The 21,468-nt window shown below is 45.3% G+C and overlaps 1 protein-coding gene across 1 annotated transcript in view; it reads left to right on the top strand.

The window, feature by feature from the left end:
• The window catches only part of LOC115327572 (zwei Ig domain protein zig-8-like), a 55,264-nt gene that overhangs the window by 10,437 nt on the left and 23,359 nt on the right, over positions 1–21,468 (top strand). The gene's annotated exons all lie outside the window — the stretch shown is intronic.

Genomic DNA, 21,468 nt, shown 5'->3' with positions numbered 1-21,468 from the left:
TCCACATCACCAGGGGAAATGTTGGCACTGTGAGCGCGACGTTTAATGCAAATGCGCGGCGTGAAATGTAGAAGGGTGTATACTTGGGTAGGTATGTCGTGCATTGTAAAATATGAAATTGAAAGGAAAAAAACACGTACGATAAGCAGCAGGACTTTGTAGTGTACGTCGTCGGTCTGCTTGGCCTTCGTGTTATTTAGTTTTCGCTCTTATTCTTGCGGTGTGAAAGGTATTCTCATAAGCGAAGTATTTGGTTTAATTTTGGGGTTAAGAAACGGGGAAGGAGGATGCGACACCCGAAAGCAAAAAGTCCGCAAGGGGCGGATGCAAAATTTCAAGCCAAAATAAAAAGAAATTAGAAACAATAATTGTTAAAAAATTAAAAACAAACAAACAAAAGAGTGTTAGAGAATAAGTAAACTAAATAAATACAGGGAGGTTGAGGGGCCCTGAGGAAGACGCATGCCTCTCAGTAAGATATATTGAATTGCAAAATGAAACCAGAAAGGTTAGACAACGGTTGCTCTCGCGTCGGTTTTTTTTTTTTTTTTTTTCCTGTGATATGTGAACATAAGAGAAATTTACTCGCTTACAAAACTTTTTCATGTCCTCCCCCAACCCCCCACACCCCCCCCCCCCCCCAAAAAAAAAAAAACAAAAAAAAAACAGATTTTTTCTTTCGAAACATAGGGGTTATTCCACGTAAAGGCCGTCCCTGAAAGATTTGGAGCTTATTGCCTCATTAAGAAATAACTTATTCATTACACGTTATACTGCGATGACGGCACAGAGTTAAAGATGATTCGTTTTAGTTTATAAGGAAATAATAATGCGCGGCTTCATAAGACGCAAGCCTTATGGTCACAGTAATCATATTAACTTAAATAAAACAGCATGGAATGTGAAGTTGTTCGAGAGAAACAGCCACGTGACTTCCGATGTATCTAAGGCGAAACGAACTTTCGCGCTGGTCCTCTAGGTTTCGTTTCATAGAATACGGTTTGTTTTTCTCGGAAAATACACTTATCTCGAACAGAAGTGTAATTGAGTGGTTTTCGTTTATCACAGTGCAGCGTTTGGAAACATACGAAGGAAAAGAACAACTACATGGCACCCCTTTTTCACGTCTATCTTTAGGTATGAATGTTGATGGTCGAATACATATGTTATCTAAAACTCTTCGCGATCAAGGGATAATGAAAATAGATCGATGTTGGAATGCTGTGAACAAAATGCTCCGCGTGCTTGAGCTCTTCAATGGTGACATGCATAAAGCGAGAAGGACAGAGCGCGGAGTTGAGTGAACGGAGCTCGAACCTATGAGTGTCCATCTAATCAATTGCACTGGGTCTTGGGGGACTCGATATGTTACGCAATTTCACAAACCTTATTTTAAGGGTTCTTTTTTTTCAGCTCTGTATATTGTTTTTTTTTTTGTGGAACAACATACTCATTTGGAGAGGGGCGACAGCCAGCCTTAGAAATTTTGACACTGTACTTAACGATATATCCTCACGTTTCTTGTGCTGCAAAACGTAAATGTTTAAATCAAAAGATCAACAACTTAATAGTAATCTGACTTCTTCGAATGCATTTTCGCTTGGAGCAGGTAGGGTAGGAGTCGAATGAGTACAAGTCGAGATGTCAAGTTTCTTGTTCTAACGCAATGCCTTTGTGATGCTACAATTCCTGTTTTGAAATATAATGACCGAGCGACGCTGATGAGTGTGATTTTGAGCTTCTTATGAGAGCGGCAGTGCAAGAACCGTTTTTCTTTCATAAGGTGCTTTTCGTCAGGCGCTTATCCCCGCTGACAGGCAACCAGCCGATGTTCCGTCGTAATGCCTGGAAATATATTTTCTTTTTGCAATGATTACGCCAGATTATGCAAGTCCATTTTCGTTCCTTGTAATCATTCAGCATACACGTTTTAGCTCGTCGTGATACCGTCCAAAATTAGAGGTTGGTCTAGAACTGTACGTTGTTTCTTACTTATTTGCAGCCTCGCTGTTTGTGTATCGTTTACAGGGAATTCGTTGTTCATAAACACATGAAAACAAAACAAATAAATGAATGAATGAATGAATGAACGCATGTCTGATTGAATGACGTGGAAATATTAATAAAATATCAGATTCACATAAAATCATAGTTTTCGTAGTTAAAGGGAATTTGTTCTAACAAGACCACAGAGGCTTAAGAGTGTAACCTCTAAAAACTAACAAAATAAAGAAGCAGTTAACAAATACTTTAATTCACTAAAAATGTTCGAATATTTTATTTGCGCGTTGAGTGGAGGAATCGCGGTTTTTCACCGTCCCCTTTTTTTCGAAGCTCCCTCAACATATTTTCACTCCCCGCTTCGAAAGTTTTACTTATCCGACGTAATCCCTTGGGTTTTTTATTCCCTCAAATTAAATGTAATCTCTATTGCTATCTATAGCTTAGTGTGTTTCCCTTCAAACCGAGTTCTTACTTCGCAGGTATACAATCGTAAGTTTGGTTTACGCGGGTTCAGTCCAAATAGGCGAACCGTTTGTTATTCCGACTTGCTTCCGGTTCGGGTTCAGTAGCCTCGCATTTTGTTCCGATTTGGTTCCGGTTCAGAGTGAATTCGATAGAACGGTTCGGTTTTCCAGTTTCGCCAAGTGCAAAGGGGATCAATCCGGATGAAAAAAATTACACCATCTTCCCGATGTGAACCATGGGGTGATGCGGTGCATCGCGGATCGTTGACGCATGGCAACTGTCAGTTGCCATGCGTCAAGCGTCGTATGCTCATGAACGGGAGTCGAGGAGCGATGAGCCGTTCTTCCACCGTGTTCAACTCGGGTAGATGGTCCGGTCGAGGTGGGTAGTGGTAGCCGTAACTCACGCTTATCGCAGGGACTCCACCCGCGATCAACGAGTCTTTACACAACGCACACACAACGTAGTCGTTGTAGTCAGTCTTGCTCTTGCCGTCGGTGTTACCGTCGTCGTCGTTGCTGGCGTCAGCGAACTCGTTGCAAAGAACTGACAGTGCGTTGGTGCGATGAGTCTCGTCACGGATGTTGCCGAAGCGCGTGAGGTTGTTGTCTAACCAAAGTCTATCACACACCTTGCAACTGTGTGCGAAGCTCCGGTCCAGGAAGTCACGTTTGAAGCGAGAGCGTCGGGCTGCGCGTGCTGCTTGTTTCGCGCCGCCGCTTTCGCTGCGCGCTCGCGGTCGCGTGCAGCACCGGGAGCAGCCTCTCGTTGTTGACGTTTACACGCGGCTTCCCATTCTCGAAGGTCGGGTTCCGCCGCTCCCGTCGTACGTTTACGTTGAACTTCACGGTCCCGAACCTCAGGTTCTGCTGCTTGACGTTCTCGAACCAACGCGGCTTCCCGTTCTCGAAAGTCGGGTTCCGCCGCTCGCTTCGTACGTTTACGTTGAACTTCACGGTCCCGAACCTCAGGTTCTGCTGCTTGACATTCTCGAACCAACGCGGCTTCCCGTTCTCGAAGGTCGGGTTCCGCCGCTCGCTTCGTACGTTTACGTTGAACTTCACGGTCCCGAACCTCAGGTTCTGCTGCTTGACGTTCTCGAACCAACGCGGCTTCCCGTTCTCGAAGGTCGGGTTCCGCCGCTCGCTTCGTACGTTTACGTTGAACTTCACGGTCCCGAACTTCAGGTTCTGCTGCTTGACGTTCTCGAACCAACGCGGCTTCCCGTTCTCGAAGGTCGGGTTCCGCCGCTCGCTTCGTACGTTTACGTTGAACTTCACGGTCCCGAACCTCAGGTTCTGCTGCTTGACGTTCTCGAACCAACGCGGCTTCCCGTTCTCGAAGGTCGGGTTCCGCCGCTCGCTTCGTACGTTTACGTTGAACTTCACGGTCCCGAACCTCAGGTTCTGCTGCTTGACGTTCTCGAACCAACGCGGCTTCCCGTTCTCGAAGGTCGGGTTCCGCCGCTCGCTTCGTACGTTTACGTTGAACTTCACGGTCCCGAACTTCAGGTTCTGCTGCTTGACGTTCTCGAACCAACGCGGCTTCCCGTTCTCGAAGGTCGGGTTCCGCCGCTCGCTTCGTACGTTTACGTTGAACTTCACGGTCCCGAACTTCAGGTTCTGCTGCTTGACGTTCTCGAACCAACGCGGCTTCCCGTTCTCGAAGGTCGGGTTCCGCCGCTCGCTTCGTACGTTTACGCTGAACTTCACGGTCCCGAACCTCAGGTTCTGCTGCTCGACGTTCACGAACCAACGCGGCTTCCCGTTCTCGAAGGTCGGGTTCCGCCGCTCGCTTCGTACGTTTACGCTGAACTTCACGGTCCCGAACCTCAGGTTCTGCTGCTTGACGTTCTCGAACCAACGCGGCTTCCCGTTCTCGAAGGTCGGGTTCCGCCGCTCGCTTCGTACGTTTACGTTGAACTTCACGGTCCCGAACCTCAGGTTCTGCTGCTTGACGTTCTCGAACCAACGCGGCTTCCCGTTCTCGAAGGTCGGGTTCCGCCGCTCGCTTCGTACGTTTACGCTGAACTTCACGGTCCCGAACCTCAGGTTCTGCTGCTCGACGTTCTCGAACCAACGCGGCTTCCCGTCCTCGAAGGTCGGGTTCCGCCGCTCGCTTCGTACGTTTACGTTGAACTTCACGGTCCCGAACCTCAGGTTCTGCTGTTTGACGTTCTCGAACCAACGCGGCTTCCCGTTCTCGAAGGTCGGGTTCCGCCGCTCGCTTCGTACGTTTACGTTGAACTTCAAGGTCCCGAACCTCAGGTTCTGCTGCTTGACGTTCTCGAACCAACGCGGCTTCCCGTTCTCGAAGGTCGGGTTCCGCCGCTCGCTTCGTACGTTTACGTTGAACTTCACGGTCCCGAACCTCAGGTTCTGCTGCTCGACGTTCACGAACCAACGCGGCTTCCCGTTCTCGAAGGTCGGGTTCCGCCGCTCGCTTCGTACGTTTACGTTGAACTTCACGGTCCCGAACCTCAGGTTCTGCTGCTTGACGTTCTCGAACCAACGCGGCTTCCCGTTCTCGAAGGTCGGGTTCCGCCGCTCGCTTCGTACGTTTACGTTGAACTTCACGGTCCCGAACCTCAGGTTCTGCTGCTTGACGTTCTCGAACCAACGCGGCTTCCCGTTCTCGAAGGTCGGGTTCCGCCGCTCGCTTCGTACGTTTACGTTGAACTTCACGGTCCCGAACCTCAGGTTCTGCTGCTTGACGTTCTCGAACCAACGCGGCTTCCCGTTCTCGAAGGTCGGGTTCCGCCGCTCGCTTCGTACGTTTACGTTGAACTTCACGGTCCCGAACCTCAGGTTCTGCTGCTTGACGTTCTCGAACCAACGCGGCTTCCCGTTCTCGAAGGTCGGGTTCCGCCGCTCGCTTCGTACGTTTACGTTGAACTTCACGGTCCCGAACCTCAGGTTCTGCTGCTTGACGTTCTCGAACCAACGCGGCTTCCCGTTCTCGAAGGTCGGGTTCCGCCGCTCGCTTCGTACGTTTACGCTGAACTTCACGGTCCCGAACCTCAGGTTCTGCTGCTCGACGTTCTCGAACCAACGCGGCTCCCCGTTCTCGATGGTCGGGTTCCGCCGCTCGCTTCGTACGTTTACGTTGAACTTCATGGTCCCGAACCTCAGGTTCTGCTGCTTGACGTTCTCGAACCAACGCGGCTTCCCGTTCTCGAAGGTCGGGTTCCGCCGCTCGCTTCGTACGTTTACGTTGAACTTCACGGTCCCGAACCTCAGGTTCTGCTGCTTGACGTTCTCGAACCAACGCGGCTTCCCGTTCTCGAAGGTCGGGTTCCGCCGCTCGCTTCGTACGTTTACGTTGAACTTCACGGTCCCGAACCTCCGGTTCTGCTGCTTGACGTTCTCGAACCAACGCGGCTTCCCGTTCTCGAAGGTCGGGTTCCGCCGCTGGCTTCGTACGTTTACGTTGAACTTCACGGTCCCGAACTTCAGGTTCTGCTGCTTGACGTTCTCGAACCAACGCGGCTTCCCGTTCTCGAAGGTCGGGTTCCGCCGCTCGCTTCGTACGTTTACGTTGAACTTCACGGTCCCGAACTTCAGGTTCTGCTGCTTGACGTTCTCGAACCAACGCGGCTTCCCGTTCTCGAAGGTCGGGTTCCGCCGCTCGCTTCGTACGTTTACGCTGAACTTCACGGTCCCGAACCTCAGGTTCTGCTGCTCGACGTTCACGAACCAACGCGGCTTCCCGTTCTCGATGGTCGGGTTCCGCCGCTCGCTTCGTATGTTTACGTTGAACTTTACGGTCCCGAACCTCAGGTTCTGCTGCTTGACGTTCTCGAACCAACGCGGCTTCCCGTTCTCGAAGGTCGGGTTCCGCCGCTCGCTTCGTACGTTTACGTTGAACTTCACGGTCCCGAACCTCAGGTTCTGCTGCTTGACGTTCTCGAACCAACGCGGCTTCCCGTTCTCGAAGGTCGGGTTCCGCCGCTCGCTTCGTACGTTTACGCTGAAATTCACGGTCCCGAACCTCAGGTTCTGCTGCTCGACGTTCTCGAACCAACGCGGCTTCCCGTTCTCGAAGGTCGGGTTCCGCCGCTCGCTTCGTACGTTTACGTTGAACTTCACGGTCCCGAACCTCAGGTTCTGCTGCTTGACGTTCTCGAACCAACGCGGCTTCCCGTTCTCGAAGGTGGGGTTCCGCCGCTCGCTTCGTACGTTTACGTTGAACTTCACGGTCCCGAACCTCAGGTTCTGCTGCTTGACGTTCTCGAACCAACGCGGCTCCCCGTTCTCGAAGGTCGGGTTCCGCCGCTCGCTTCGTACGTTTACGTTGAACTTCACGGTCCCGAACCTCAGGTTCTGCTGCTTGACGTTCTCGAACCAACGCGGCTTCCCGTTCTCGAAGGTCGGGTTCCGCCGCTCGCTTCGTACGTTTACGTTGAACTTCACGGTCCCGAACTTCAGGTTCTGCTGCTTGACGTTCTCGAACCAACGCGGCTTCCCGTTCTCGAAGGTCGGGTTCCGCCGCTCGCTTCGTACGTTTACGTTGAACTTCACGGTTCCGAACTTCAGGTTCTGCTGCTTGACGTTCTCGAACCAACGCGGCTTCCCGTTCTCGAAGGTCGGGTTCCGCCGCTCGCTTCGTACGTTTACGTTGAACTTCACGGTCCCGAACCTCAGGTTCTGCTGCTTGACGTTCTCGAACCAACGCGGCTTCCCGTTCTCGAAGGTCGGGTTCCGCCGCTCGCTTCGTACGTTTACGCTGAACTTCACGGTCCCGAACTTCAGGTTCTGCTGCTTGACGTTCTCGAACCAACGCGGCTTCCCGTTCTCGAAGGTCGGGTTCCGCCGCTCGCTTCGTACGTTTACGTTGAACTTCACGGTCCCGAACCTCAGGTTCTGCTGCTTGACGTTCTCGAACCAACGCGGCTTCCCGTTCTCGAAGGTCGGGTTCCGCCGCTCGCTTCGTACGTTTACGTTGAACTTCACGGTCCCGAACCTCAGGTTCTGCTGCTCGACGTTCACGAACCAACGCGGCTTCCCGTCTCCTCTCCTTCACTTGAAGGAGAGGGGACTAGAGGAGGAGAGTTGCGCATGCGCGCGCGGTGTGAGTAGAAGCGAACGCACGCGAAGTGCACGCAGCTGGTAGAGAGAGAGAGCGGAGAGAGTAACGCGCAGCTGTTGGAGAGAGGGAAGGAGGAGAGTTGCGCATGCGTAGTGTGAGTGCGGACTACGACGCCGCGGGACATAGACCCGAGCAAGAGATGCTCCTCATCTAAAACAAAGTAAAGTTCATAACTCCATACGTCATATGCCTTAAAATAATAAAAATGGCCACCAGAGGCTGTTTGGCGGAAACGAGGACTTTAAAACAGTTATATGCTTAATTTCGTTTTCTTTTTTTTTGTGACCTTAACTTTTTCTCGCGGACACCGTTCTACGCAAAATGGGCGGTCATGCAGCAGGGTTGGCGAAAACTCGTTACGTGTCATGAAAACGCGTTACTTTTTTCAGTAACGTGGCAACGTACTCGTGTTTGTTTTTCTTTTTCAAAACAGTCAAAGGTAACGTACTTAGGCTACGTGTTTCAAGTAACGGGTAACGTACTTACGTTACTTCTTACATCTTCCAAAAATCTGAAAAATGTACGCTCAACACTTCTTGCATTTCTATTCTTCGTTTTACTTTAAATGCAGACCCAGCCGACGGCACGACATGATGGGACTAATCAGACAGGGTCAAAAGGGTATAATCCCTGAACCAATATTAAAATTAAAAAAAAAAGAAGCAGCGGTTTGATCTTTTGATACTGCTTGATTGCTCCATCAACTCGTAGCGTCGGCTGCCTCTGGACTTACGCCGATACGAAATATATGCTCCAAGTCATCAATTATTCCACTCATTACGCATACCCTCAAAACTTTCCGTGTCTCCTCCACGCGAAAAGTCACACTTAAGGAAACCCCCCCCCCCCCCCCCGCCCACGCCAGTAATAAAAAAAAAAAAACACGCTGTTACCATCAATTTACAAATAAAAAAAGTAACGCGGGAGTAGTGTGAGTCACTTTTCATTGGTAACGGTAACGGGTTCCTTTTATTTTACAAGCAACGAGTAGCATATTCCGTTACTTTTTTTTCGGTAATGCCTATTACACTGTCATACAGGCACTCAGAAAGAGTACCAAAGTAAAGTACTCACATGTGAAGTCATTACGCCAGTACGCACAGTGACACCGTGACGGTAGCAAGCACAGCACTCGAGAACTACCCGCCTGGCATGAGCGAACGCCTTGCTCGAACAACGACTGTGTTCAAGTGGAGGAAGACAGTGAAGGGCGGACTAAGAAACTTGAAACAGAAAAGATAATTAAAAGGGGCAATATGCTGCGCTTGGAGAACGCACACAGATACACACAAAACAAAATTATTCAAGAAGAGTCCAGGGCTCTGGGCTGCGCTAGGCGATTGGCGTCTGGGCGACTGACTCCGCAGTGTCAATAGCACGCTTCGCGGCTTCGCCTCTTGGCACCTCCTGAATTTGCCACGGCGGAACAAACAGGCCGGACGCCGTCGCCTTTTTGTTTTGCTTTTTAGGTTTATGTTTGCTTTCTCTCTCTTTGAGGAATATGGCTTAGCAGCAAGTACACACACACACATACACAAACACACATAAACACAAAGCTTAAGTCTTTAGCATCTTAGGTTTCAATGCACTTTGATTTATGGCTGCTATGTTTTCTTGGTCCTAATTATTGTGGAATATCACAATTACTGAATATTATATTTAAAGATAAAGGTGATATATTTATCACTTTAGGAGTTTTTAATGTTCACTCTACCTTTCAATTTGGTATTTAAATGTTTATCTATAGGAAGAGTTATTTTGTTGTTCCACATTTATAGTTATTTTCTGGCCCACGAGACAACGACAGATCCCCAATCCGGCCCCTTAAATGGCAACTCCGGCCAAAATTCAAAAAGAAAAAATTACTGGTATTGCTTTAGTGCCAAAATATTACGGCAAGGGGACGCCGCATTCCTAACTAATGGCGATAATAAAAATACGACCCGCTGTCTGCAGCCGCTCTTTAGCGCGCCGCCGGCAGGTCACCGATCGCTAAAGCAACCGTGGGTTGTGACGTCATGGTCGTTCTCATTTTTTCTCTCGGTCCAGACGGGTTTACCCGTTGCGCGGTCGAGCAGCGAAAAGTGCGCTTCTTTGAGCCGCTTCCACCGCTACTTCGGCTGGTGATTGGCGTGTTTACCCGTTGCTTTTATTTGTAGGCTGTCTAGCTTCGGTATAGCCTTTTGTTTATTTCCTTGTGAGGACACCAAGGCTCGTTTTAGCGAGCAGATCGGTACACACTCGCACGCATCGCGGTGTCAGACAGAAGCACTCTCCTTGCGAAGTTCGTCAGCAGGGGGCAGTGGGTCATGTGCTTATCGGTTAAGGTTCCAGCTATCGTCGTCTTCGACGTCTTCACTAAACGACGCGTCTGCTAAAAAAAGCTTGCTTAGTTAGGAAGTTGGCATACAACCTTGATTCGGAGAATCAAAGTCAAGTGCTTTATTTATCCCTTATGGAGGAAGGAGGCAAAGATTAAAACGCAACATTTGTAGGTTGTCGATGCACGTCCGGCATTAAATTTGTGAAAACAATGATTCCAGCCGAACCACAGTGAAGATGTAAGGTAAAACATGCAGTAAAAATGACAATGAACTTCGCAATATCAAATGGCATACCGTAGACAAAAGGTGAACCTAAAAATCTGGATTGATCTGGATAAAAGTATCCAGATCAATAAAGCAGTCACTGTCAAATACAGTGTTGAACATAGAGCATTTACGCTTCGTTGAATGGGGAATGGTCGGCATCTAGACTGCAACCACTAACTGGCTCCAAACACAAGATTTTTTCGTTTTGTAACTTTTGAGTGTGGCAAGTCTTCTCTTTGATATTGTCACAAATTAGATCCACCACCTAGACGAACTTACGCGGTGAATTACAATGTCGCAGCTTACAGATTCGCTTTTTACGCGCCTGCGAAAAAAAGAAAAGAAACAATAAATCAAACATATACAGCCCAGCACACGGGTCTCCGGATGCCGCGCCCCGCGCCGGAGAGCCCCAAAGCTACGTGTCTGGGACTGAGCCCCAGCGCGAACGCGAGTATGACAAGCGCACGCACGGCGACTGCTCCCCGAGTACTGTACGTCACTGGTAGTGCGGCGTAGAGCAATGCAGCTCCATTCACGAAGCCAAGATGACAATTTAGGCCTAGAAACGAGTACGGACGAGCCCAGGCACGGTTACGGCCCCCGGGTAGAATGTTAATCGACACCTGCCGCGCGCGTTCCACCGCTCGTTCGAACAACAACAAACAATCAGGATATTTCGCCACAGAGTCACTTCCCGGTATTGATTTCGGCGTACGCCATAACCACTACCGTAGTCGAAGCTGAGGGGTAGTGAGATCGGCGTCCTACACTGGCACCGAACGAGTTCATTCACCCGCCAGTCGCTAGCTTTTGGGTATACGCACGCACTAACTATGGCTACATATGCTGGATATCTACCACAGTATTACCACGTATAAAAAATTAAAACGAAAGTAGCTTATTTTTTTTTATCTTTAAACGGCTAGCGCAACAGAGGTAGGTGCCGCTTGGACCGCATACTCGTTGAACGAGAACGACCATGACGTCACGTGCGCCTAGCGGCTGATGTGCAGTGTTGGCGGAGCCTCGAGCGGCTGATTTCGGTTTTGTCGACCGCGCCAAAAACAAAAACTTTGAGGCGCCAATATCTTTAAAACTACGCACAATAGCGAGAAACAAAATTACACCTTGTAATTCAGGCACGCTGACTGCGTTAAAACAGCCGTAATCCAAAAATCTAAACTATGGCCTGTAGTTGCTCCTTCACCGAAACGTTTGCAGACCCTTGATTTGTAAACGGTCTGGGTTCAATTCCCGCCTGGCGCAAGCACTTTTTTTACTGCGATAGCCCCTCCGCTCTCCCCTCACTTTAAGCCAATCAGTATCTAGCCTCGCGGCCACGCTTTTATCCCGGCTTCACTTTTGGGCTCCTCGAAATTCCCAGCACCGAACCAAAGAACGTTTCACGTTAAAAGGAGAACCCTGAATATTTGTCCGAATACAAGATCGGCGCATCTACACATTTAGGCACTCGTCAGCGCGTCAGAAAGAAATTTTGACTGTCTGCGTTTAAGTTTCTGGAAAGCACATTCTAGTGTTCTGTACTGGCGGTGACAATAAAAAAAACATATAAACAGTTCACCACAGTTCATACAAATTAGTTTGGCAGTAGTTATATTTTCCTATTATTCAATCTCAAATAAACGGCCCAGTATGAATTGTGCACGTTTAAAATAAAATAACAAGGCACGGAAAACAATGTTAATTCATTACATAAAGGAGCAATGAGAAGAGCTCCACGAGAAGTTCGCGCTTTGTAGCGTAAGCTAGACTGGCCGAGGTTGAGCAGTTTCGCGTGGCTCGCATAATGAGCCGTGCTTCGTGCTGCGCATGCGCGAGGAGCAGTGATGTCACACGGCGCGCAGCTTGCGCGCCGGAGCCGCCGCCGCCGCGCGTTCCGCCGCCGCCGCACCCGCCTCGCCGGTCTGCGCATTCCAGAGGAGTGACGTCATAGCCGATGCAGACGCACTGGCGTCGCCGCGTGCCCAGCTGTGCGCCTCCGTTGCGCAGTAGCTAAGTCTGACGCTGCACCGGAGTCGCTTGATAGCGCCTCTCATTTTGTGCGCATAAGCTCACGCTACGTATATCCTGGCATAGCGGAGCTGAGCCACCGCAATTTTTTTTTAATTTTTTCTTGAGGTAAAAGCACGTATGTGACCTTTTGGCTATAAAGTAAATTATCATCAAACATTGCTCGTGCAATATTGGGGATGATGGTAAAATCAAAAATATTTCGTTCACTCTTCTATAACGTCTAATCATCCCTTTATTTCGTTTGGGGCGCCACCGTTTGTACAGCAACCTTAAGTCATTAATTTTAACAGCCAATCTTGATAGAGTAATGTTGTGATGCGTGATCATGGGAGAAATAAAGAAATTTTACTCTGCATTTATACCAACCCTAACAAATAGTTTCTACAACTAGGCTAAGATAACCTCAATTTAACCGAATCGTCTGTTATAGGTTTGGTGTTTTATTCGAATATTCTCATACAAATTTGCCACCGGTCCTTCTGCTGCTCACCAATAAACAAGCGTATTTAAGACACCCATAATTTGTGAAATGAATGCTCCCCAGCTTCAAGATACTACGACTATGTAGTGCCACTCATTGATAAAGTAATGAAGATCGATATTTTATGGCTTCCGTTGAATACTGTTAATACCTAATCTATGAACTATTTAGTTAAACCTGTTTTACTTGATAGCTTCACTTGCGAACTGGTATAAAATTATTATATAAAATCAAGAACATTAACCTCCTCGAACTGTGAGAACAATACGATTTATTGATGTATACTTTTAGTGACCAGAGCACGCAAATGAATTTTATGTGTGGCCAATATGAGCCACCAAATTTCACATTAGTAAAGCGCGAATTAAATGAGAAGTTAGTAAAAAATATACGTTTTAATTTTCTAATTGACAAAACGGAATTGAAACATGTGGTTAGTTTTATTCATGTTGTAATCGTGTTGCGTAACACTCTGTAATAATCACTTTGAAAAAATCGAAACCTGAACTTTCTATGCTTCATTAAATAACCGTTTTGAATAGGTATAGAAATCAAAGTTTTAACCAAAGTGCCATCTTCTCCTAAACAAGTTTCTTTTTTTTTTTCATGAAACATCAAAAAATGAAGGGCGGCTACATTTTCTAGACAAATGATAGATAAAAAAAGCTCTCCAATGTTGGCTGTAAAACTGATGATGTGCAACAAATCTACAAAAAACACTAAAGTGGTTTTGTAAATAGAAAACAACAACAAAATAACTGAGATCTCCCTGGAGCGACAATGCAATCTCGCTGTGTTTTCAACGCGGAAGAATTTTACCATAAGGCTGTTGTAGCTTGAGGCTTCCACAAACATCCGCGAAATAAAAGTGCCGTAAGATGAAATGTTTCTGTGTGTAGCCGATATTTTTCAAGGGACCAAGTCTGTTGAGATAAAACAAACAGCAAAGTGATAAAGGAAATGTGACTCGTGTTGGTCGAAATTGAAAAACCTATGAACACGGAAGTGAGGCGCTTTTTTTTGTTATTGTTTTTTCAGGGACGAATGATTTTTTTTTTTGTGGATCTAAAATATATTTTATGCTGTTGCTTAGCATAAAACGTTATCCGAAGTAACCTTCCGGATGTTAAAAGGCTCCTTCAAGGGCGTGTCTTGTGTGTGCAGTAAACATAAAATAAGAGGAGTTAAGTAAAAACTTCTGTACAAACGTTTGTATTTTTACCGTTTCTTAAGAAAATGGCCAGTTTAAGATAACACCGCGCTTTGAGAAAGTAAAATTACTTGTAATAGGAAACATATAAAAAATTTTCCTAAAATGCTTCATTCTTAATAATACCAGCATATCTATATATATACCCTTACAAAAATTATATCTGGCCATATCTGAAGATTTTAAATATGGCACATATCAAAAATTAGCAACATATATCCTGATATAGTATAGCTGGCAGATATCGCGTCATAATGGCAGATATAGTCCGATATCCCTGGCGAGGTATGAAAATCGAAGCTTTGGCTAAGTATGAAAATTCCAGATCTGACTAGGCATATCAAAAGGAGACAAGCCTCAAATCAGCACTTTATATATTTTTATTGTCTACAATTCTCCCAAGTGCCCCGACCCGCACTCGACAAATCATTGAAACGGTAATCCTTCAGCTCTCCAGTGATCGGAAATTTTTACCAATTCCGTGGTTACGCATTTTCAAGTGTAATTCGGAGTCACCCTGAACAAGCGTCCCATAAAGCCTAAGGACCTGTCTCATCACTTTTAAAATTTCTCGTCATCGGCAGCATTTATGATAATGTGCATGCGATCTAACTTTGAACCTGGCTGAGCCGCAGAAATTTCTTACAATTTTATAATTCTCCTGATTGTTGTGTTAGCAGGAATTTCTTAAAGGCCGAGAAATCACGCCAACCAACACCGGGATTTAGCTTGGATTCAGTGGAGCTGTTTATAGTATTTTTAGCGTTTCTAACTCAATATCAGCGTCTTCGAAGATATACGAGACTGACAATAATGTAAGAGATATATCTCCAGCTCATCCACGTTGAAGGGTGGACAGCAGGCACAGTAGTGACATGTTGACGAGACATCTTAAAAGTGATATGACAGGTACGTGGGTTTTATCCAATCTTTGTTCAGGGTGACTTCGAATTACACTTAAAACTGTGTAACCATGAAATTAGTCAAAATCTCTGATCGCTAGGGATCTCAAGGAACACCGTCCCCATGATTTCTGGAGTACGGGCCGATGCGCTTGACGGATTTAGCAAATAGTGTAATCGGACGTAATTATAACATTTCAAAATATTTAAGCTACATTGAGATACTCATGAAAATTAGCTCAAATAATCCCTAACTTAAGCTTGCCAAAGCTGAAGTTTGGGATTATTTGTGCTAATTTTTAGTTCGCATACGCATACGAGGAGAGGAGTTGAGCTCGCATAGCTTTATTCAGCTCTGAATAGAGGAGAGGGCACGCGTGCCCGTGCATTTGTCTGCATCGCAAAGAAAGGCTTTCTCTGAGAATATACGGAGTGTTCGCAGCCAAACTTTAGCACTTAAAACATCGTACAAAAGTAACGAATGAAAAGTGCACTGAAACACTTCACCTGCGTCTTTAAGTGGTACATTTGTTGTACCAAAACTTCATGAGTGTAGAATGTAAGAAACCAATGTGAGCCTAAAAAAAGCTTGTTTTTTTCTGTTTTTTTTTCTATCACAAAGAGGGAAACGATGAAAACTTTCTTGTTGACTCTGCTACACACAGATCGTACCACGCCCCAAGCTCGGATATGCTAGATTCACTTCCGAATGTTTGTATAAAAAAACTAACCATTTTGCTTTATGTTGCGCCGCCTGTAGGTAGAAGAGACAAACATACTTTTTTTTTTAGCCTTTTCCTTTCTGTGCTTAAAAACAAACACATAACATATCGGGATAATTATTTTCCCCTATAAACTACACTCGTGATATTTGAATATGTCAAATGCATCTCCTAAAGACAATTTTGCGAAAACATTGATTGCGCTCAGCATATTGTGTGTTTTTTTGTTTTTACAAAAACATTTTTGTTTCCGCACAAGTGGCACTCAAAAACACGCTATATTTAGTGACTGACAGTCTAAGAAACGAAAAGTGCGATATCTGCGGACAAGAAACCCGAAGAAAGAATTGAAAAGCTATAGTCACTCACCAAAAATAAAAAAGAACATCAGGCCTCCCGTTTACACTCTACCATGACCTCCTTTATATTAGGAAATTTGTGAAATTGCGAAATAATGGGGCCGCTGTAAAGGGGAAAGGAGATCAGAGAAGAGGGCGCGCGCTGTGGCTCTCTCGGGCAGCGCCAAACAATGCCCCAGTGCTAAACGCCGGAAAAACACGAACGCGCTCCTTTTTGTTTAGAATATATATATATATATATATATATATATATATACATATGTATTTTTATTTTTTTTTTTGAAAGGAGAACCTTTTGCGTCGACCCTTTTATATTCCGATCCTGTCACGTTTTTTCCACGCGCCGGCAGCTTCCTTTCTTTTTTCTCCGTTGAGGTTTGTTGGTGTTTAGCCGAGAGGCCACCGCGCGTATCGTTGGCGCTGGCTGAGGCGCTACCCGAGAAGTGGCTCTGCGCTACCATGCGGGTAACCGTTTTGGTGCCGCTCCTCGCTTCTTTCCCGCGGCCTCGTGCTCGATGGCTCTGTCGCGGAACTGACAGGCTTTCTGGAACTGACAGGCTTTCTGAAATAAAGAATTGGCTATGGCTCCACGACTTCCGACGTGCTCTGGATGCGCGCGCGCTTGAGGTGCACGATTCGCCGAAGCCTTGACGGTATAAAGCTCGCGCTAAAGGCGGGACAGCTGTGAACATCCTCTGTTCCGTTATGATCGCGTCGTCCACTATAGACGCTAGAACACACGTGGGAAGCCGCGCCCTCCATTTTCTAAGCTGGCAGTCACTTTCCCTTCCCCTAGTGTCTACCAGCGATGAAGGGTTGATATCGCTGAAGGAGCTCGTGTTCGGAACATTTGGGGTACGCGGATGTTCGCCACGCTACAAGGTTGGCACATGCTCAACATTTCACCTTAAAGGGAGTTTGGTGGGAGCAAATATTTACAGGTTAGGTTAGTGCCCCAAATCAGCACATTGCATCACACTCGTAGTTTTGATGACAGCCTTAAGATTCAAACGGCAAAAAAAAAGTGAAAACGAAGATATCTTAATGAAGCAATGGTGAGGGTGCAGGCTAGCTGATGTAAATTGAGCATAGTTGTAAACCCTAGACTGGGGATACGGACAAGGGACGAAACACAGAACGACTCGGACGTCCGTGTCGTTCTGTGTTTTGTCCCTTGTCCGTATCCCCAGTCTCGGGTTTACAACTATGCTGAAGATAGCTTGTTTGCGTTAACTAGTTCGAGTAACGTACACAGCCGGAATCGGTAGTGCGCTACAGATGTGATTCCAAATATTTTTTTTCTATTTTCTTTATTGCACGGAGGTATCAATCCCCTTTCAGATACAAAATATACCGCAAGGAAGAACAAGAGGAGAGAAGTAAGCTTTCTTTCAATTTTGTTTAGCTTATATCTTATTTAATCTGAAAATACTTTTGCGGCAAACTTTGCATGTCAGATGCAGATGTGCAATTCGTTCATTAGCTACATTAATGGATTCTTGAAAAACTGTGTACTCCCATAATAATTGAGCTTTAATGCTTTGATGCACTTATACTTATATTGAAATTATAGCTAAAAATAATCGACCAAGTATCGACAAGAATAATGCAGCAAGTAATTATAAAGCTACCTTTCTTTTTTATCCGTAAGGCTGCCTGATTTTTTTTTTTTTATATTTAAAAACGGCAGACCAATATTGGCTTCAATTGCCTTCGACCTTCGAGGCACTTTTTTGTTTTTAATATTGGTGGCGGATAGACAATATATATATAATCTGATGTTCATTCGTTGCATATTTCAAGGCTACTATGTTCACACCGACATTCAACTTCACGTTGAGAAATGCACATATTTATTGCGAAGCAAATAGATATCAACCAAAATGCCAAGGGAAAGGCACGTTGATTACGTTTATTAGAAATGCATCTGCTTAAAAAAAATATGAATAATTGAATAAACAGACGGAACAACAATTTTACAAAACAATTAAGAGTACAAGGTGCGATATTAACGCACAAAAGGTCTCAAGGTCAAGTTCTTTTTTTCTCAATATGCACATTTAAGACAAAGAAACATCGGTTGTGTTCTTAAGAAAGTTTCTGTATTGAAAGTAGTAAAATCAATAAAATCAAGGATGCCTACTTCTTCCCATGAATTCTGAATGACAAGTGAAATACGGGAACAGCTTATTCGAAAGTGGTCAGTAAGTAAATTAACAGATGTTAGGAGATAAGGTTTTTCAACTTCAGTAGAGGAAATGTTATTCCTGTATTGGCACCGGCTTGCCACGTTTGTTGTTGATACAAAGTATTTTATTATAACATATTTAGATACGTGTCACCGGGATAATTCAAATCTAACAACGGAACCTTGCAAAATCAATGAAGCTCATATTTTCAAAATAACACCCGTAAGACGGCTTTAACGACTCAGCGATTACGTATTAGAAAAAAAAAAGACAAGGAGCAAAAATGGTAGAAATACACTTTTATTTGAACAAGCTATTAGCCTAATTCAGATGAGACAAAGAAAAATCAACTTCTTTAAATTTAGTTGGCAACATTGAGCCAGGTTTATTTTAGTTATTTTGAAGAGCATAATTAAATCTCCGTAAAATAAAAAAAAAGCAAGAAAGCGGGTGGCATAGTCCGCATAAATAATTCGCAGCTCACGAGTGGTCGTAGATCCGGACGGTTTCTAGAACAATCGATTGCGGTCGTATCTCTTGTTCTTCAATCCCCATTGTTTCCCGACACCACGTTGAATTGCTGGTGTCCTTTTCAATCTGCGGAGTACTTCAGCCGTGGTCATATCACATTTCTTCAATATAAGTTATTTAGAACCTAGTAGGATTTATTGATTCCTATTGCAGTATAAGCGCTGCCACCGATTATAAACTTCTCATTTATTTCACACGTCGTACAGGCATTGTTGGGATCACTCTCGCCTCTTTCCCTAGCACTCTCCCTCCCTATTCTATCTCGGCATTTTGCTATTGGCACAACGCCGAAACATTTCCTCCAATATACTGCGTGAAGGAAGAAGCGAGTGCGTCTATTTCTATTTCTGACGAATCCCCATTTTTCGATTACACCATTCTGCGATCGCTGCCGCTCTCGCGGTACGCTTATCAGCAAACGCCTCCCGCTTTATGCACGAAATAGAACATGCAGCCAGATAATCGAATACTCACCCGTCCCCCGTTTGGGCGTGTGTGAAGATAATTTTCTTTTTTCGCTTGCTTCGACCTTTTTCTCTCCTTCCTTTTCCCGCTTGCGCCGTCCCGCGCTCTGCTTCACCACCCTCTCCCTCGGCGACACCCTAGCGATTGCAGTCTCGCATCCCGTAGCCTCGGCTACGCTCGAAATGAATCACAGTGCGACGAACTTTCCGCAAATGGCGCGTGAACTCGTTTAACGCTTCGACTCACTCGTTTAGGCGTCGAAGACTGAACCGGTTGACCTTTTTTCTCCTCATTTTACTTTTTTTCTTGGTTTGCAAACCCACTATCAGCAGTGAGTCAACTAAATCTCCCGGGAATCGAAGGCCGGGCAAGTGACACGGCGATGCGAACGGGGAGCCGACTTCGAATAAGTAAAATGAAGTTACGAAAGGTTCAGCATACAATATAGGACGCAAGAAGTAATGTTCGATGCGCAAGTGCTGACCGCACACCGCTAACGTTACAGGCTGCCGTGGTGGACGCCCCCGTTTTCTGCGCTGGTCCTTATTCGCGGTTGTTCGATCAGTGTTCGGTTGGGCGCACATTTTCGATTAACTTCTGTTAGGAACTGTAACCGTCGGTCACGGTTGCGTTTTATTATATACTCGCTGTGCACTATTATCCCCGGCTGTCAGTAACATGAAAGCTAGCCAAAAAAAGATAAGAAAAAAAAAAGCAATGAATGTGCGGCAAATATCTCGTCACAAACCTGGTTTCTCGTCCAGTTTGTGTTTTCGATTGTTCTTGCAATTTCCACAAACGAGAACGGCCACCTACTTCATATATATTCGTGTGGAGCTAAACAATCTTTCTGTTGCAATGTTGCAGTGTTATATAAACATTTACTGCATTCAATTGATTCGTGGCTTGCGGTTTTGTGTATTGGTAATCAATTGGTAAATAAAAGACATTAAAGAACGCTAGCTTTTGGTCGCCCTTCATTTTATTTGCAGGACCTGGACAACACTCTGTCATGGGGACATATTTCCAGTTGACAGCTCTGAAAAGTTAGCGGGCAGGATCTAAAGCAGAAAAGGCTTGCCCAACACAACAAGAAAACAAGTTCGACCTACCCGACCTGACCAGACCCGACTCGACCCGACCCGACCCGACCCGACCCAATTATTCGTGACCCGAAACTCGTATAATTTACTCCAGCTGATATAACTCTCTCCAGCTGACCAAACTTGACTTACTCCGACCAACTGAAAAAAAAAAAGATGACGAAATTATCAAATCAAATAACGCGCCGATCTTAGTACCATTCAATTACCGCTTATGTAATACTCTACTAGAGTTACTTGGATTTAATATGCAGTTATTGATAAAGTGTAGATATGTTCCTGAAAATAGCTGTTATATGCAGAACCGTTCCCATGCCTCTGAGATGAAAAACTTGTAAACTCGAACATAAGAACTTTTAACCGGAGACGGCTTCGTGAGACTTAGTTGAACTTCCCGAACAATATTTAGTAGTTCATGTAATGGGTGTGAACGTCTGTTATATATATATATATATATATAATTTGAAATAATGTAATGAGGATAATGTTATGTCTTCTTTTAAAATTAATGAAATACTCGAATTGGTAATATCGTGAGCAAGATTTGCGTGACGTAAAGAACTAAATTTTGCTGAGATTATGGCAAGATTAAGTCTGTCGTTTGATATAGTAGGAACCAGCACATCAGTTAAACACGCGCGTATTTAGCCATCCTTAAGATTTGAAGGGAAATCATTTGTTCACACACCGAGGGAAATTAACTTACGGAACTCGGAGGGTGAGAAATCCTCACAATTCTAGCAGGGCGGTAATGGAGCGACAGAAATGATGTCGTTCGGATTAATGAATTCTGGGGTGTCCCCTTGGCGCTACGCACTCTTTCAATAAATCTTCCTTCCGGGCTCCGCAAAACCGTGCATTTTTTATCTCGAGCATTGTTTTTTGCTTTTTGTTTTTATTTTCCTATCTAATATACAAGTAAAAAACGGGATAAACGTAACCATAAAAAGGCTATAAAGTGCATTTCGGACGAAGGATGTTTCATTTGGCCAGGAAGAAAAAAAAAAAACAGTCGCAAAGTCACAGATTACATGAACAATCCTCTCTGTTTATTTAAACGTTTACTGTTTTTTTTTAATTTTTAATAATGAAAAACAATTGTCAACATATTCTGAATAATATTGTTTCCATTCTATATACAAAATTGGTACGTTTACAGTTAATTTTTTGCGCTATGTCTTATGTTTCATATGCAAAATGTTCCAAAAGCCGGGATTCATTTGCGACACCGGTATTCACAAGGTTTTATTGAAAACACGCGCAAACAGATGCAGCAGGGAAGGACAAAAGCGACTAATAATTGCAAAGCAGGCGTGGTGAC

The sequence above is a fragment of the Ixodes scapularis genome, unplaced genomic scaffold (assembly GCF_016920785.2).
Source record: "Ixodes scapularis isolate PalLabHiFi unplaced genomic scaffold, ASM1692078v2 PGA_scaffold11__112_contigs__length_91849675, whole genome shotgun sequence".
In the NCBI taxonomy this organism is placed as follows: domain Eukaryota; kingdom Metazoa; phylum Arthropoda; class Arachnida; order Ixodida; family Ixodidae; genus Ixodes; species Ixodes scapularis.
The sequence above is the reverse complement of the archived record's forward strand: the minus strand, read 5'-3'. Positions and strand labels throughout refer to the sequence as shown.